Source organism: Marmota marmota, unplaced genomic scaffold, assembly GCF_001458135.2.
Source record: "Marmota marmota marmota unplaced genomic scaffold, marMar, whole genome shotgun sequence".
Taxonomy (NCBI): domain Eukaryota; kingdom Metazoa; phylum Chordata; class Mammalia; order Rodentia; family Sciuridae; genus Marmota; species Marmota marmota.
The window spans coordinates 1-18,702 of record NW_026000171.1 but is presented as its reverse complement, the minus strand read 5'-3'; positions in this window follow the sequence as shown (position 1 = coordinate 18,702).

Here is an 18,702-nt window from a genome sequence, read left to right as displayed (position 1 = left end):
CCTATGTTATCAGTAATGATCCAATATATATATATATATTTGTGTGTGTATGTAGTGTTTTTAGAAATTTCATTCAGAAAATAAAAGCATATATTTTTGTCCCCCTTGAGAAGTTGGCATGCTTCCTTATTTTATATAATTATAAACATATATTTAGTCAGCTCTTTGGTAGTCAGAAAGCAAAACAGGTGGAAGTTTTAGAATCACTTCTGGAAAATCCACTCAACCCATGGAGGGTTCATGTTGTCATTATTTTTATTTGGACATCATTTTGCTGATTGTGCTTTAACTCCTCTCATTCAGTTTATACATTTATATGTGAGAAGAGCTTCATTTAGAATCTTGGAAACAGTAGTGTAACCGCTTCCTGAAACAATAGTATTAAAAAATAAATGTTTTTTTTTTTCAAAATAAAGCATCATAATAGCCATCATGTGTATACAGTTGACCTGTTTACATATGAAATTTTCACATTGTCTATTGATGTTGTATATAAGGTAGAAAAGAAACAAGCAACACCATTGTGTTCAAGCTAATGGATGAAGACAGCATCTCTCATGCTTGCAGACAGACAAAGGACAGGAAAATGTTAAGTTCTTCCAAGCAAAGAGTAGGAGATGATCTCTCAGGATAATCAACAAGGCGTCCTAAATTTGCAGGGGAAAAGACGACTGATTATCACATGTCTCACAGAAATAGTTCTCTCAAACAAACCATATTGTGTGGATATGTAGGTACTAGGAAGCAGGGGAGGGGAAGAAACTATAGGAGAGATTGAAAATCTTGCAATAAGAGAAGGGATTTGCTTTCCTGTTCAGAACTCTGCTTCAGAGCTAAAGTGAAGACATCCATGCCCAAGTTCCACAGAATCCAGCAAAACATCACAGCAACTGTAAGGCTTCCAAAACTTCAGCAAGCCATTGCAATCTTGAGTTTATTAAAATTGACTCAGGGTGGATATAGTGCCCTGGCAACCCCTAAGAGGGTTCTGGTGTGATCACATGATTGTCTTCGTTCTATGTTGAGTGACTGAGTTAACTCCAAGCAGGCCTGCCTAGTTAGGTTGAACAGCTTCTTTCCTTGAAAGGGACCCTGGAAAAAGAATGAGCCATCTATCTCCTGGAATTGGCCATTTCCCTTTTTATAGCCCTTTCATTTACTTTTCCCAGATATCTCTGCTCCCAACTAGAACAGATACCCAATGAGTGAAGAGCAGTCCAAAAGAGTCCACCAGTCAATAACAGCATTTAGAGAAGAAGGATAATATGAATCCCCTTGAATTAAAGATAAAGATGGGAAGAAAACCAGGTTGGTGTTTGGCAGATAATAGCTGCATGACAAATGGCTATGGATTACTAATCCAATAACCTCTTTCTTTTGCAAACCAAATGTGCTTGCAGCTTGAAAACTGATTTCTGCACTCAAGCATCCATCTGAACTGGAACCAAGAAGGTGCAAGAATGGTGACAGTTGAGTAAAGGACATACTCCCCCACTTCACATCCATTTATTCTTTGGGCTAATAATTAATCTTGATTTATATACTTCACTACACACATGGACATGGGCCCAAGAGTATACAATCTCCAAAACTAAAGCACCCCATAATATAAAAAATATTTATCACATCCGATTTTTATGAAGAAAAAATCGAGATTTTATTCTTTTAGTTATTGAAGAGAAGAGTAATTCTTTAACTCTTGAAACTTCTATATAATTCTCCCAGGATTTGGGGATATAGCTGTGCCAGTTACTTGCAGAAGATATCCATATTTCAGAACATATGCCTAAAGGGGAATATTAATTAGCCTAAATATTAAGAGCCTTTATGTGGTTTTAGGCCTGACATTTTGTACTTTGCTTTTGCATCCAGTTTAGGTATCGTAACCCTTTATAAACATTGGGGAGAATGACCAATATAATTAAATTTGTGAAAGAGTTTCCACTATAAGCTTTGATTTGAGGACACTTGAAAATTTTTAAATAATTCCCCTTTGGTTAAAATTTTCCATTTTCAGTTTTTGCCCAAAGGTAATTTCTTTGTTTTTGTTTGCTTTGGAAAAAATTGAGGGAATTTAACAGTTTGAGGGTTTGAATATATTTATTTATAATTAATTTTGATGAATACTTTTATAAAGTATATTCTAAATGATGTAAATTTCCTGAATTTAAAATTACAAACTTGGAAAGTGAAATGATATTAGAAAATTTTAAACTATAGTAAATAATTGTAATGAACATTTGACCAAAGAAGAATGATCATACACACACACACACACACACACACACACATGTATAATTTTATATTAAATATAAAGAATTTAGGTCAAATGAATTTCAGCTCCCATTCTGTCTTGTACCTACAAAATCTGAAGAATGTAACATCCTGAATTTAGTTAAAATTCCATAAGAGAAAATTCAACTTTTTTCAATCAATTTCCCTATCTCATTATATTAGAGTAAGGAAAAAAATCTGTTCCTCTTAAATATTAGTTTTTGATTTTTGTTTAAAAAACAAAAACAAAAACCTGTCCTCCCTGCATGCTTCCACCAATGTAAATTTCAGTAGTGGAGATATAAGGGTTTTTTGTTTGTTTGTTTTTTTGTTTTTTAGTGAATCTAAAGATGTCAGTTCCTATATACAAAGATCCTGTATTTTGTCCTCTTTATCTTACAATAAGGAAAAGCAGATTACAACTAACAAATAAACTCCAATAATTTTTCTTATACACATCAGAAAAACAAATTTCCAGGGCAAACTGCCTCCCCCAAATCTGAAAAAGCCGGGGATTCAGAGAGTCCCAACAAAGACTTTGTTGCCCAAGATCTGAAGCAGAGTCACTATAGCCATAAACTGGTGGAAAGATTTCAGTAGCAACTTTTGAGAAACTGCTGGAGGCTTAGTGTGAACTATCAGGAGATGATTAACTCCTGGGAGCTGCAGCCTGAAGGTTTGGGGTTGTACCTCTATGTTTTCTATGAGGTTCTCATGGTAAATATCCAAGAAGATCCCTTCATGGCTCTGACAGGAAAATATTTTGAAAAATCCTTGTGAAATTACCCTAGAGTGTTCTCCGTAACAGTCTACTCTTCAGGGACTGGAAGGGCAGGGGATTGGTTAGAACAGAACAGAAAAGAAAATGGAAAAACTGTCCTTGCCACAAAATCTCAGGTAGAAGAGGAGCACACTCTCCATTCAGCCCCTTTGGCATTCCTATTTCACTTTAGAGAAGAAAAAATAGTGTGAAGATCAGATTTCATGGATATGGACACACTCATGACTGGCACTTAGTTTTGAGATTAAGGATTCATTACCATCACAGCAACAGAGCTCTAGTATAGTGGGCTACAACAAACAAATACATTCCAAGCCTGAGACAGACTAGCAACAATTTTCACACTATCTGCCTTATGTACTTTAAATCTATTAATAAGTGTCCATCATTCAATGAAAAAATGTATAATAAGGATTAAGACAATAAATAAATAACAGTGTGAAGAGAAGAAGCAAGTAGCAGAACCAGATTCAGATACATCAAAGGCTCTAGTATAAAAGGCAGACAACAGAAATGCAAAAACAGACAGAGCATGGAGATGTGAAATCAGAAATTGTTATGATTTGGATGTGAGGTGTCCTCCAAAAGCTCAAGTGTGAGAAAATGCAAGAAGGAAATGATTGGGATATGAAAGCCTTAACCCAATCCATGGATTAATTCCATTGATGGGATTAACTGGATGGTGACTGAAGGCAGGTAGGGAATGGATGGAGGAGGTAGGAATCTGGGGACATGTCTGTGGGATATTATTTTGTATCTGGCTACAGACATTCCTCTGTGCTTTCATCATGTGAGCTACTTCACTCTGCCACACTCTTCTGCTATGATGTCCTGCCTCACCTCAAGACCTGAGGAATGGAGCCAGCTGTCCCTGGACTGAGAGCTCTGAGACAGTGAGCCCCCAAATCCACTAATTGTTCTTTTAAGATCTTTTGGTCATAGCTGCAAAACTGCTGATTAAATCAGATCTCAAAAATTCTCCCTCTGTCTCTCTCTTTCTTATATATAAGCAGAGATGAACTCCAGCAGCCAGATGCAATATCAAAAACTTTTCACCTACATATATCCACCTCAAACTACAGAAAACAAAAGACAAAGAGAAAATCTTGAAAGAAGTCTAATGGAAGAAATACTGTACCTATGGAGAACAAAGTTAAGAGTTATAGGGACTGGAGTATAGTTAAGAATTATAGCTCACTGGGGTATAGAACACGTGCCTAGCATATCTGAGACCCTGGGTTTGACCCTCAGCATAACTAAAAAAAAAAAAAGATGAATTATTTCAACTTATTTCTTCTTTCCTCTAAAATTATATGCAAGTAAATGAAGAGTACAGTGAAACATCTAAACTGTTGCAAGAAAAAAATCCAAATTAGAATTTCATATCTACACTTAAACAAAAACTTCCCTCTGTGTACAGTGACTTTCTTCAAAATATTAAATAATGGATTAGGATTTTAAAAACAATACTTTTACATCAAAGAAGCTATATGTACCACTCATATGAGGTATGAAAATGACACTTTATATCTGAGATTTTCCTGGTAAACACTCACAAACCTGACTTTATCATGGGAATATAGCAAGAAAATATCAGTTAATTGGCATTTTTAAATAATATTTGTATTATGAACTCTTAATACATAAAAATGTATAGATCTGTACTGTTCAATATAGTTACTTCTGGCCACATATGATCATTGAATGCTTGAAATGTGACTAGTATGAGTTAAGATGGACTATACATGCAAAATAAACCACAGGTTCCAAAGAATTAATATAAAAGAAGGGATACAATTATTCACTAAACTCCGATTATGTACTGAAATAATAATTTTTATATTTGAGTCAAATTACATTATTAAAATTAAATTTGTTGATTTTTATTTTTTACTTTAGAATGTTTAATCAGCACATAAAACTATATATATTCTGGTATGCAAAACGATTGTATGTATGTATACACACACATATATGTGCACATATCATGTATGTATCATGTATTGATCACCATGGTCAAATTAATTAATATAGCCATTACCACTCATAGTTAGTATGATTTCCAGCATTTTATATGTAGTAATTGGAACATTTCAAATTACATATGGTCCATGTTCCATCATGGACCATATCTATTTGATAGCTCTATACCTAACTTATAGATCTGAATTTTCTTTACCATGTTCATTGGATCTTTATAGAAATCTCATAAAACATCAATCAGTATAAATGTAAAAAAAAAATCAATACCTTAAGCATACCATATTCAAACTGTGGATAACCAAATATAAAGAAAAATAAATTGAAAGAAGTTTTATTAAAAAAAACAAAACACCTTAGCTCTTTAGGAGCAAGCATGGAATTTATCAGACATTGCTAAGAAACCTTACAAATAAAAAATGCAGAAAAATATTTAAAGCATTGAAATATAAAAACCACCCACCTAAAAATTCTGTATTCAGTAAAATTATCCTTCAAATTTGAAGCAGAGATCAAGACTTTCTCAACAAAAATTGAGGTATTCTTTGACAGTATACCTGCCCTGCAAGAAGTATTAAAAGGAATGCCTCAGAGGAAAAGAAAATAACACAGGTCAGAAAACAGATATACATATACACATGACGAGTATTAGACAAAGAATAAGTGAAAGAAAAATGCAAAAGCAAATTTTTTTCTTATTTTTAATTAGTCTGACACCATTGTGCTAATACTAATTAGTTGTATTTAATTCACATCTATACAATTATACATTTTGCTCTCCAGCCCACATGAAACGCCAGCCAAATCAAACCACATTCTGGACCATAAAATACACCTTAACAAACATACAAGTAGAAATTACAATGCCTAATCTCAGATCACAATGAATAAACTAGAAACTGATAATAGGAAGATAGTGAAAAGCCCTGAATACTGGAAGGGTAAAAAAAAACTTCTAAAGTGATATATGAGACAAATAAGAAATCTCAAGAGAAATGTAAAAGCATTTCAAAATAATCAAAAATCAAATTACAAGTTATAAAAATTTGTGGGGAACATTAAAAACAGCAGGAAATTGATAATGTTGAATGCATATATTAAAGAAGAAAGATCTGAAATCAATAACCTAAGCTTCTCACTTAGGAAACCAGAAAAAGGAAAGCAGACTAAATCTTAAATAAACGGAAAAAAAAATAATTAAAATTAGAGCAGAGCTCAATGAAATTGAGAGCAGGATACCAAGAGATAAAGTGAATGGAAAAAAGATGGTATTTTGAAAAGATAAAATTGGTAAGAATCTAATCAAGGTAGCTAAAAGGGGAGAAAAAAGATAGAGAGAGCTAGAGAGAGGGAGAGGAATCATAAATTACTAATATTGGAAATGAAAAAGAGGCAATTCCTAAATATTCTCTGAATGTTAGAAGGATAATAAAGTAATATTATGAATAGTTATGTAATCAGAAATTTGAAAACCTAGATGAAATGGAATAATTTCTTGAAAGATAAAATCTACCAAAATGCCTACTACAAAAATAAGTAGATGATCTGAATGCTACTGTATATATTAAAGAAATTGAATGAATACCAACAAAGCATTATTGTATTTTAAAGTTAAAAACAATATATTTCTCAATTTTTCCCATGTCTAACCCTCTCCGCTGTGGATCAGCATCCACTTATCAGAATATTCTGCCTTTGGTTTTTAGGGATTGACTTATTTCATTTAGCATGATATTGTCCAACTCCATCCCTTTACATGCAAATGCCGTAATTTTATTCTCTTTTAATGCTGAGTAACTTAAATTGTTGAGGCTGGGGATATGGCTCAGTCTTTGAATGAAAGAGGTAGAAATGATACTTCATCACTTTCTATGGGGACACACAATAGAGGCCAAGATCCTGGAAAGTAAGAAACTGCATAGACATCTACCTTTCTCACAGGTGCCACAGGATAATTTTATCTTTGAAATTATCAAATCTTGGTCAGAATGGCATATCCCATTCATGAGAACCTTATGTGATAATTCAAACAAGTATATGAAAAAAAATTCCTTCATGTTCTCAGAATAATAAACTAAATATGAGGTAAAGGAAAATGCAAAAGACATGGAAAGAAAATGGTGAAATGAATAGATGAAACAAGGAGGAAAATATTAAAATTATTTCTAGCAAAATTAGTTATTATATTAATTATTCAATGAATATTTAAGTTCAAAGCCAAATAAGATATACTTTAACTTGTGAGGAAAAATCCTGATAAAACTAGATTTAAAATATTTGGATTAAATTTTAATCATAGGATGAAAAACCTGTCTATGTGTATAAGCACATGCAAATCAAGACCTGACAGGTTACATTTTTCAGGGGTTCTTTTTGTCTTCCCTGCATATTTTTTTCCTGGTTCCTCTTGAACTTAGTACTAGCTACCATATGTTTTCTTACATCAGGATCCAGAAGCCTAACTTTCAGATACCTCAACCATAGATATACTGGGTTTTGAGAAAAACAATTTTCACATGAAAGACAAAAACATCTTTTAGATTTGTCAATAACAAGAACAACTACAAAAAGCAAAAACTCACTATAAGAACGATCAAGACTTGGGGTGGGGGGGGGGCTTGGGTTGTGGCTCAGCTGTAGAGCGCTCACCTGGCACATGCTAGGCCCTGGGTTCCATCTTCAGCACCGCGTAAAAATAAATAAATAAAATAAAGGTATTTTGTGCAGAGCAGCACAGCCCAGCAACTCACACTCAACGTCTTTTTCTTTTAAAGGTCTTCTCCCACAAACGCAAAGAATGGAATCCTCAGGCCAGATGGAGCAAGTATTTGTTGAAGATCAGTGTAGAAGACTCGCAGTTCAACACACTGCCTGAGGATGGGTCTTCTTCTCTTCCGCCCTCTTCTTCTCTTCCGCCATCTTCTTCTCTTTCGCCATCTTCTTCTGCGGTCTTCTTCAGTTATCTTCTGCAAAATGTGTCTGGCAAGAGGTCTTATATAGCACTTGGGTTACTGTGATTGGCTCAAAGTTATGCTAAATGGGTTTGAAAAATGTACCAATGCTATTGGTCCAGACTTTTGCCAATCAGGTTTGGAAATGATCTAATGCTATTGGTCAATTCTGTATTCCTACCATTCATTCATATCTGCCCCACTTCCATTTTCTCAATGGAGGTTGAGTAGTGGGAAGTTGAGGTTGTGGACCCAGCTGCAGTGATGCATGGCTTGGGCTTCTGCAGCAGGCCTCCCTGCTGTGCCAAGGCCTGGCTGCTGCAGATGACAGGTCTGACAGGCAGGGAGCCTTGACTCCCTAGGCACTGGCTCCAGGCAGCGCAGCAGGGCTGCTGGAACTCTGACCCACCCAGGCCAACACCCCACCTCTCTTGCTTCTTGGCAGGGATTAGTAGACAGGCTGTGTGACTTTGTAGCCAGGACCATCAGTGCTTAAATACACAAATAAGATAGACTTTAATTGCAGGGGGAAATCCTGATAAAACTGGATTTAAAATATTTGGATTACATTTTAATTATATGATTAGGTGTATAAGCACATGTACATCAAGACCTGACATGTCTTGCAGAAAATGAGCAACAACACTGGGGACAAAGCCAGGCACAGTATTTGTACTCAATAAATTTGAGCTATTGGGTATGCATGTGTATCTGGATTTTTTTCCCACTAGAGGAGAATGTTACAGTCAGCTCTTGCTGTGTAACAAGACAACTTAAATTTTCAAGGCCGAAAACTACAAACTTTATCATTTCTTACATTATTGCTTCTCATAATTCAGTGGGTCCAGAATTCAGGTAAGGCACAGCTAGACAGTTCTGTCCCATGTGGCATTGGTGGGGTTCACTCACTGCCCTCAGCTGGTGGGACCAGGTCCCACTGGGCTAGAAAATCCAGGAGGCTCCCTCACTTGCCTGACCCCATGGTGTGTTTCCATGTGGTTGCCCCTTCTTCATGGATGTCTCATCGTTCAGTCATGGTGTAAGTTTCTTCACAGCATGACCTCAGCTTCCAGAAAGATGGTGGGAAGGGCCAACCTTGTTCAGAATGAGGCCCCAAACTGGCAATTTGTCAATTCTGCTGCATTCTGTTGCCCAGGAAGCCACTTGATCCAAAGTGCCAGAGATGTAGCCCACCACTCCTTGGGTGGAGCAGTGAGTGTGTTAAAGAGGAAGTCATCAACTGTGAGTGTCTTTGAAAGCCACAGAGGATCCAGAACTTTCCTGACTATCCAAATGCTCCAACCTATCATGCCTCTAGCTCTTGGAACAAGTCTTTCTCTCCCCCTGCCTCACTTGGCCTGACTAAATTGTCCTCACTCTCCCTGGTCCTGATTCAACCACCCTTGCCTCTAGCAAGGCTTCTGTGTTCCCCTAGATTGACTTGGTGCTCAATAGCTACTTCTCAGACATCCTGTCCTCTCTTCCTGAAGTAAGGTTAGCACTCCTGTCAGTAATTATAAGTCTGGTACCTGGCACCTTTCCATCATGGAAGACATGGAGTACAGGGTCATCTGTGAAGAACTTCATTCCCAGATTATGATTCAGGGCCCAACACCATAGAAATAGACCACAGATGTCATCATCAAGAGTGTTAGCTCTTGTGTTCTAGCCTCACCTTGGTCCCTTCCTCCTGGTATGGGCTGGAGGTTGCAGATTCCCCAGGAAGCAACTTCTGGGATGGACAATGTTCAGGACATTTAGTGGGATGGGAGGGAGGAAAAGGATTGGGGCTGGAGGCTGAGGATGTCACTCAATGGCCGAGTTCTTTCCATGTGCATGAGGCCCTGGCTTCTGTACTTAACAGCAGGACCCCCCAAAAAAGCAAGTATCATAGTGAGAGAGCCTGGGCTGTGATGAACCTGAACAAAGCCATCACCCAACACTGTGAGGACTCTGAAGATGGGCCATCACTCTGATTGTGGCCAGGGTCTGTGTTAATATTTCCAGGCTTTACCAGTCTTTGGAGGCCTGCTGTTTTGGAAGAAGATGTAGCCTTGAGCAGAGGGTACACTTCAATGGAAGCCAGTGCCTGGAGAGGGCTGGAGCTGAAAATATCTCTCTGACACCATGAGTGCAGGGGAATATGTCCTTTGTCCTGAACTGGATCTGCACAACCTGCAAGAGTGACACTGGTCTAATATCTCTGGACTTCCTGTTGTATTTTGGTGATTAAGAGAAAACCAGTACACCTTCTTCCCCAACTCCCAAGAAGGTCTTAACAAATGAACCTGGAAATGCCACCAAGTTTCTTGGGCTGCTGTGCCAACATTTACACAGATAGGCACCATCTGGCTTGGGAGGAGGCACTGCTGCTCCAGGAAGGGACACCACCCCCTACAAACTTGAGGGGAAAACACAGTTTTATCTTGATGGGAAGCCCCTCTGCATGGGTTCAGTACCCATTCTGGGTTCTCCAGGCTGACAGATCACAGTGGAAGAACTGAGCTTTCAGATCTATGGATTCTTTCTAAGTCTTCTGCTCCCAAGACAATGATATAGCCAAGGTGCTTTGGTGGATATTTGTGTGACAGTGACAATGTTTCCTGATCACCAAGATGCCAGTGGCTATTGGCCATTCCCTGACATGTCTACCAGGCAGCAAAGAGAATGAGAAGTTTAGATCATGGGGAATAATCTGGGCAGGAGAGGCTTGTAAGAGGCCATCCATGGGTGATCTGTAATAATGGCAGCTTTCCCAGGCTGAGACCAGTCTGTTAGTTTTTAATGATCATGTGCTATGTACCAGGCTCTGGGCAAGTCCTTCAAGTACTTTGCCTTGTTGAATCATCAATACCTTCCTCCCATTTTGCTGACAATAGAGCTGAAGCTCACATGACCTCACCAGTGGCAGTGACTTCAATGGGATTCAACTTTTGGAGATCTGGATCTCCAAAGCCTAGGTTAGCTCTCAGTCACTAGATGCATCATGTAACCTGGCTAACATCTGTACATTTAGTAATTTCTAAAGTGAACTCAGCCCATCTTGTCTTTAACTGGCTGGCCATGTTAAATGACAATAGCATTGTGACACAGATAACAATGCTATAGATGTTTCCCCTTCTTCCTGCACACTCTTTCCTCTGTCTCTTACTCTCTCCCTCTCTTTCATCTCTGCTCATTGATTGAAGGTCTATGTTATGTGAGACACTGCAGATATACAGAAACTGAAGCCACTTGTTCTCTCCTCTCTCTGTCTTCTGGGAGCTGTCGTCCTAGGAAAACCAGACACACAGGCAAATGTTTACAAAGCAGTGAGAACTGTGAGAATGCAGAGATTCAAAGAGAGGTACTCAGGAACATGCAAAGGCAACCTAAATGCCTGGAAAAGCTTAAGCAAGGAGCCTCTTGAACTTTGACTTGACCTGGGTAGACAGAGAGCCCACTGGAAAAAAACAAAGGAGTGGGGGGAGACCTAAGCCAAAGGAAGGCCCAGTACCACAGCAGGTGTGCATCCATGTAGAAGCAAAGGAACTGGCAGGCTGGGGGGACCTGGGCTTGGGTGGAAGTCTCAGATGTGAGGGGAAGATGACAGGGCTCCAGAGAAAGCTCTTCTGGTTATGACAGGTCTGGAATGCCATGCTCAGGTGACCAGATTTAGGACTGGGGATCCATGACAGATATTTAAGTGAGAAGGGATCAGATGGGTTTCATGGCTTGGAAAGACCAGTAAACAGGTGTGTGTAAGCTGAACAGAGGACAGAAACAAGCTGGAGAGAAACTGGAGGCAGGGAAATAAGCCAGAGATGGCTCAGGCAGAGGGGGGTCTTCTGTTCCCCATGGACCTGGCCTCTGAAAAATCTGTGTGTTCCAATGGGTTCAGCAGGCCCTGCTTTGCCCTCTGCAAGCACTTGCCTGTGTGAATAAAATGGGGTTATGCAGCCCTGGAAGAATCCATCCTAGGGTGGGCTTTCAGGCTGCTCAGTCCATAGAGACGTTTCAAAGTTCTTTGAACATTCTCAGAGACCACCACGTCTTCCATGCTGACCTTTCCTTGGTTCTCTGTGCATTTAACTTTATTCCCATCAAAGACCTTCACTAGGGTCAACAAACAGGTTGGGCCAAGATGGAGGCCAACCCGTTATCTTATTGAGCAGCCCCATAGCTGGTTTGTCCCTAGCAGAGAAGAAAGTGTCTGGCAATAGTTTCTCTCTTCCACCCTGGAATAAAAGACAATGTGGCTGGTGTTTTTCTGCTCTCAATTTTTCCAGCCACCCTCACAAGCCAAGCCTCAGTCTATATTAATACTATTACTCGGGATGACATTTTCTCCTACTGTTGTTCTGTCTTTTTTGTCTTCCTCCTTCATTCTCTAATTTGCCTAATGTGCATAATTCAAGCCTGTGTATCAAGTCATCCGCAAAACTATCACATTACTAAGTTCCTTCCTCTCTATCAACCCCATCTCTGTCTCTCACAGAAATTAGAGGGAGGTGACTGCAAACCTGCAAGGGCAGAATATAGAACTATGAAATGTGTTAATTGGGACATCAAGTTGGCTTTTATTCCAGGCACTTCCATCCCTAAGCCACTATGAAGCATACCCTTGTGACACTGATTCTCATTAGATGGTTCTGTTAATGGTGAGTGGTGTTTACACATGGTATACATATGTCATGCCTAGGCCTTAAGACTGGTGGGTCCAGATGATTTGTGGGTCCAAAGGAGGACAAAGACAGCCAAGAGGGTCCAGGTAGTAAAGGGCAGAGATGGCAATGAGAATGAGCATTAGGGAGAAAGCATGCTGGGGAGGTGAGGTGCGGGCTACAGAGATTCCACCAAAATACATTGTTTTAAACTTTCCCCTTTGCATGAAGTTCAGGGTCTGCAAGTTCAGTGGCAAAATACATTACTTTATTTTCCTCCTTCTTTTGTGTTCTCCTCATGCTCTTCCCAGCCAGACATGGACCTGCTGCCTGCTAGGCTTCTCAGGAATCCAAGCCAATACTTTGCAAAGTGGTTGAAATGAAAGTTTGTGCACATTTAAGTGGGTGGGGGTTTCCCATTGAGCAATGGGATTTACAGTCAGGCATAGGATAAAAGCCTTTCTCTCTGCCTCCTGGTAGGGCTTAACATTTTACCATAAACCTACACTCATGGCAAAATGACAACAAGACACAGCCAATATGGTGCCAACTTGATGCTCTGTGGAGAAAACTGAACTCTTCCCTCCATTTGCTGCTTAGCACTGGGATGTGGCTCTCTCTTCAGAATGATTTTGACAGTCACAAAAGGCACCTTACAGTCTCTGAATTCTGGAAGGCTGAAAGTAGGAGATAGCTAAGCATCAGCAAGGTGACCAGGACAGAGAAGAGCTGACAGTATATCTGTTGGAAACCTTCCTCAGGATTGTGATTTGTTACTTATGTTCAACTTCACTTAATAGAAGGTCCAAGTGGGCAGGAACTATTTTTGCTTCATTCACTGTTGTGTCTCCAGAGCTCCTGGCCCCAGTGCTGGCTCTTGGTAGATGATCTAAAACTACTTGTTAAATGAATGCATCAATATACATGTGCCCGATTGATGCTCCCAGCAAGATCAGGTATTATTGTTCCAATTTTCCTAGTCACAATATTAAATATTTTAAATAATGCTGATCCTCTCTCTCTCTTCTCTTTTGCTGACAATGGTAGATGAGGGTGGTTACATTTATCATTTCATAAGCTACAAGGTATTGAAACAGGATCACAAAAGAATAGAAGGCTAAACAAGACCCAGGAAGTATATGCATTTGTGGCTAATTGCATTCATTGACAAGATATGGATTATTTCCCTTCAGGGAGAAGGTGGCTATCTCTGTTGGAACAGAAAATTGTGGTTATTTGGGAAGAACACATTGAAAAGTATAAATATGTATTTTATATATATAATCGAGCTGGCAAAAGGGTGGGCTGCACTGGTTNATGTCATGCCAGGGAGTGGGAGATAAAGAAGGACATGTCTCCCAAATACCTCCAGGGGAGACAGTGTACATCACTATGAACAGTTCTCTGGGGAAGATGACAGGTGGGGACATGAACAATAGCTCCCCCAACAGAGAGTTCGAAGACTCTCCAGGGGTCTGGGTGGGACAATATATTTGTTACATTTTGCTGGGTAATAGCTCATTCCCAAACTCAGCTTCTTAAAGCAATAGTACATATTTATTTTGTCTCACAATGTTTGTGGGTAGATTTTCTGGGAGTGGCTCAGCAGAGGTTCTGACTCAGAGCCTTTCATGAGGCTGCAGCTTTGGTGCCACTGGGGCTGAAGTCTCATGTGGAAGTTTGGCTGGGGTTGGGGCATGTATTTCCACAGTGATGACTCTCACACGGCTGGTAGGTCTTTGATGGAGGAGGCCCCAGTTTATTCTGCCATGGGCTTCTCCACATCTGGCTGGAACATCTTGTAAGAGTACAGCTACTTCTTCAAGAGTGGGTAACAAAAGAGATCAAAGAAGAACAGTGCCTTCAGAGGCCACATACCCTTTACTCTGCCATCATCCAGTGGTTGTGCAAATGAGCTCTGGCTCAGTGTTTGAGTGACCTATGTTAATAGCCTAAATACCTGGAGGTAAAAATCATGACTCATGGGTATCCTCAAGAAGTGTGGTTGCCACACCCAAATTTGATTTCAAGTCCTTACCTTATGCATGGGTGACAAGGTAATTTCAGTTGTCTGCCTTTCTCTACAGGAATTAAAAAATATAAATAAGCAGGAAATAATCATATGTCCTCAGTCCAGCCAGTCAGATACCCTCTCACAAGATTCCACATCCTGATGAGTTAACGATGCAAAAAAAGAAGAGTTCCAAGCTATGGGCCACAGAAGACAGAAGCTGAGCAGAAACTCCTCCCACTGTAGCTAAGGCTCCAGCTCCACCACCTCCTATGGCTTCTAGGATTCATTTTCACTTTCTAAACCTAGTTTGCAAAACCTCCTTCCAATTCTGGGACATATAGGCTATGCATTGTATAAATTAAATCTTGCTTAAACCAGTTGGATGCTGCTTATCTTTCTTAACAGTCAAACCCCCTAACAGAGAAGCTGCTTTTTTCATGTTTTTTGGAATGAATATGTGTTTCTTTTATATTTGGGTGGGGGCAGGATGTGGAGAAAAGACCTTTGAAAATACTAAAAGACTCAGACCAAATTAAAACTCTTCCTAAACACATCTTTCTTCTTGCCTGAATAATATATTTCTCACCTCATTCAGATGTAGATACACACAAGTCCACCACCTTAAGAAGACGACAGAGGATGTGAGTCCTGTGCAGTTTGGGCAGTGTGTCAAATTCCATCCAGTCAGTTAATGGTCACTGATACTTTGCTTCTTTGAACACTAATAGACATTGCCATACTAACGGCTAGAGTTGGGACAAGATCCCTGAGACAGGAAAACAGTCTCTTGCCCAGTTGTCTACCTTTTAGGATTCATGTTGTTCATAAGTCCAAAGCCAGAAGATCAACTGAAGGAAGCTGTAAAGTCAGTGGCTCACTGAGATCTGGGTGTTAGAAAATTAAGTACAGTGGTTTCATATATAAGAAAATATAATATAAGAAAATCCATCTTTATGCTCTGGGACAGAGGAGAAAGGAGAAAGAGCTGGAACAACCCAGCCTGCCTTTCTACAGGCAGCAATACAGGCTCCAGAGTCAGTGTGAGATGGGAAGATGAATTTGGTCCTCACTCAGTCAGAACTAATTCCAGAAAGGCCTGATGTGTGACCATCCACCACATCAAACTTTATTCTCTTGTCTAATATATTTGTTTTGCATGCAATGTGCGTGTGAAACACACCCAGCCAATTTTTCTGGTTCTCAAATACAGAAAATTTGCAAATAAAACTGTATCCACTGGGATTACTGAGAGAAGAGTTGCTGCTCTTTAAGAAGTCTCCTGAGGGAGACTAAGGGATGCCTGTCCTCTATGCAGATTATGCTGTCTCTCTACAGGCTCACCCATGTGCAAGCAGAAAATTCACCTGTATTTTTTCTTATTTGTTGATTTTCCATAAACTTCTGTTGTGACTTCAGTTCCTCAGAGACTACACATCAAATGAAGTGAGATTGAGTATTGGAGGTTCCCTGTTAACTGGAAGTAGTGATTTCTCTCTCTCTCTCTCTCTCTCTCTCTCTCTCTCTCTCTCTCTCTCTCTCCTCCCAATGCCCCCAAGGGGATGATTTTAATAAAGAAAGATATTTCTTCCTGCTGGGATGGTACACTGTGGAAGTTGAGCAGCTATAAGTAGGAGAGAGAGAGAGAGAGAGAGAGAGAGAGAGAGAGAGAGAGAAATTACAATAGTGAGAGGAAGAAATAGAAAACTGAACACCATCAATTGAACACCATCATTCAAACATACAAAAATCTTCCAGATAATTCAGTGATAAGCAGGAAATTGCTAATAAAGAAAGAAAGAACACCAACCATCATAGAGGAGAATATTGCAGTTAGAATGTTTTTTTATTCTTTTTGATAGTTGGGCAGGTAAGCTAATAGCAATAGAATTTACTTTAAAGATCAACACTAGAGATGCTGCTGTTTATTATTGATAGTAATGTGGCTCCAGTAAGGGGAATATTAAGTCTCATAAAATACATTGCAGCAGTCCATTTAGGTCCTGTCTGAGCTGCACACACATGGGTTTCCAACTGTTGGTTCACATCTCTGGCAGGAGTTTTCTTTGGATTATACCAGGACATCTGCTCCTTGAAAATCTTTGAGAACCATTTCAGCTGCCGGTTTCAGTTCTATGGCTGATGGAACTGGGGGTGACCTTTCTCAGAATTCTTTTAGCATGGAGTGATTAACTAACTCATCTGGATCCTGAATATATTTGTGTGGCATAGATGGGAAGCCAAGTGTGATAGATGGGACATCCATCCCTCTGGAAATTAGTGAGAGATAAAAGAAATGATACATTAAGGCACTTGGCTCAGTGCCAGGTGAATACTGAAAAAATGCCAGCTATAGAGGGAAATGGTGAATGTAGCAGATGGTGCTGGATTTTGCACTCAAAATGTCAGGGTTAAAAGTCCCAAGTCTTGTGTTCTCATATTTCCAATATATGCCCACAAGATACTTAATTACACAGGGAAAAAATAATCACTTTGCAGTGGAGGAGCATGCAGGCACCACCTGAATGGTAGGGTCAAAGCTCCCTGAGCAATCACAGTGCTGACCATGCCTCCTGATACAATGCACTGAATAGGACGCATGACTATAATGCCAGCAGCATGGGAGGCAGAGGCAGAAAAATCACAAGTTCAAAGCCAGCCTCAGCAACTGAGGAAGGCCCTGAGCAACCCAATGAGACCCTGTCACTAAGTAAAATATAGAAAGGGCTGGGGATATGGGTCAATAGTTAAGTGCCTCTGGGTTCAATGCTCAGTACCAAAAATTTAAAACAACAATGTGCATAGCAGAAATCCTGTGTGAGGAATCTACATTGATAAACATTCTACCAAATAACCAGCCTGTGCTCTTCAAAGCTGTCACAACACCCAACAAATGTGAGTCAGAGGACTCTTCCAGATGAGCAGACACTCAAAAGTCATGACAATCGAATACATGGTGCAATTCGCCATTCCTCTTCTTCTCATTACTTTTTTCTTTCTTCTTTCTTTTATTTTGTTTTTCTCTTCCTTGTAATTATTTTAGTGTAAAGTACAGTATTGGAACTAGGTGTCAAATGGTGAAATATGAAAAAAGTCAAGAGATGAGATCATGCTAATGTCTCTACCAATATTAATCTTCTCATTAAACAGTGATATTCATGTTGTGCAAGAGACTATTCTTATTTTAGGAAATAAAGTAGAATTCAGAGGTAAAGGTGCATAGGCCTTAGCTGATTCTCAAAATGGCTTAGGGGAAAATATCAGAAAACATAAAGCAAATGGGCAAAAACCACAAACCTTTTGGGGAAGATGTATGGAATATACATGGTTTTTTTGAACTTTTGCACAAAGTATAAAAATTATAGCAAAATGAAAAATAATGCTCAGCCCTATTGAGTCAGACCTGAGGATGACTTGGCTTCTGTAAACCTCAATTTATCTATTTCAAAATGGGGACTTGGTAACAGCATATAGGACATTCTGTCTCTGGAGATGAACAAACCAGCAAAGCATTAACTCCTTCTGGAGTTAGGAAATGGGTTGCGGAGTTAAGAATAGGGAGTGGTTTAAGGTACTAACTATCCATGTTTTCTAATAATAAAAACCATGATCTGACCTTGGCCAATTCCCTCCAAGAAGTGTTAAATTGGATCTATCAGAGAATCCTTTTTGAAATCATTCCTCCCTTTCAAGGTTGTTGTGGGAATTAAGTGGGATCATCTCCAAAGGGGACATAGTGCAATGCCTGGCACATAGTAGGGGTTTGAGTCACCATGGTAAATCTCACGGCCCTGGCTGCCCTTCTCATTCATTGATCAGTATCATGCATGTTTGAACCATGATTCCTGGAGGGAAGGAAATTTACATTGTCCCTCAGCACTGTATAGACTTGCCTGCTGGTCAAGTGGAAGTACTTTCTAGAAAGTCACATGTGCTCAGTGAATGCTATTCTGGCGAGAGTGCCAACCCAAGGGTGCCACCTACCAGCCTTATCAACTTTGAGCTTGGTGGCTATTTTTCTTTAATTGTACTTGTTTAGTTTGTTTCTCTCAGTCACTATCC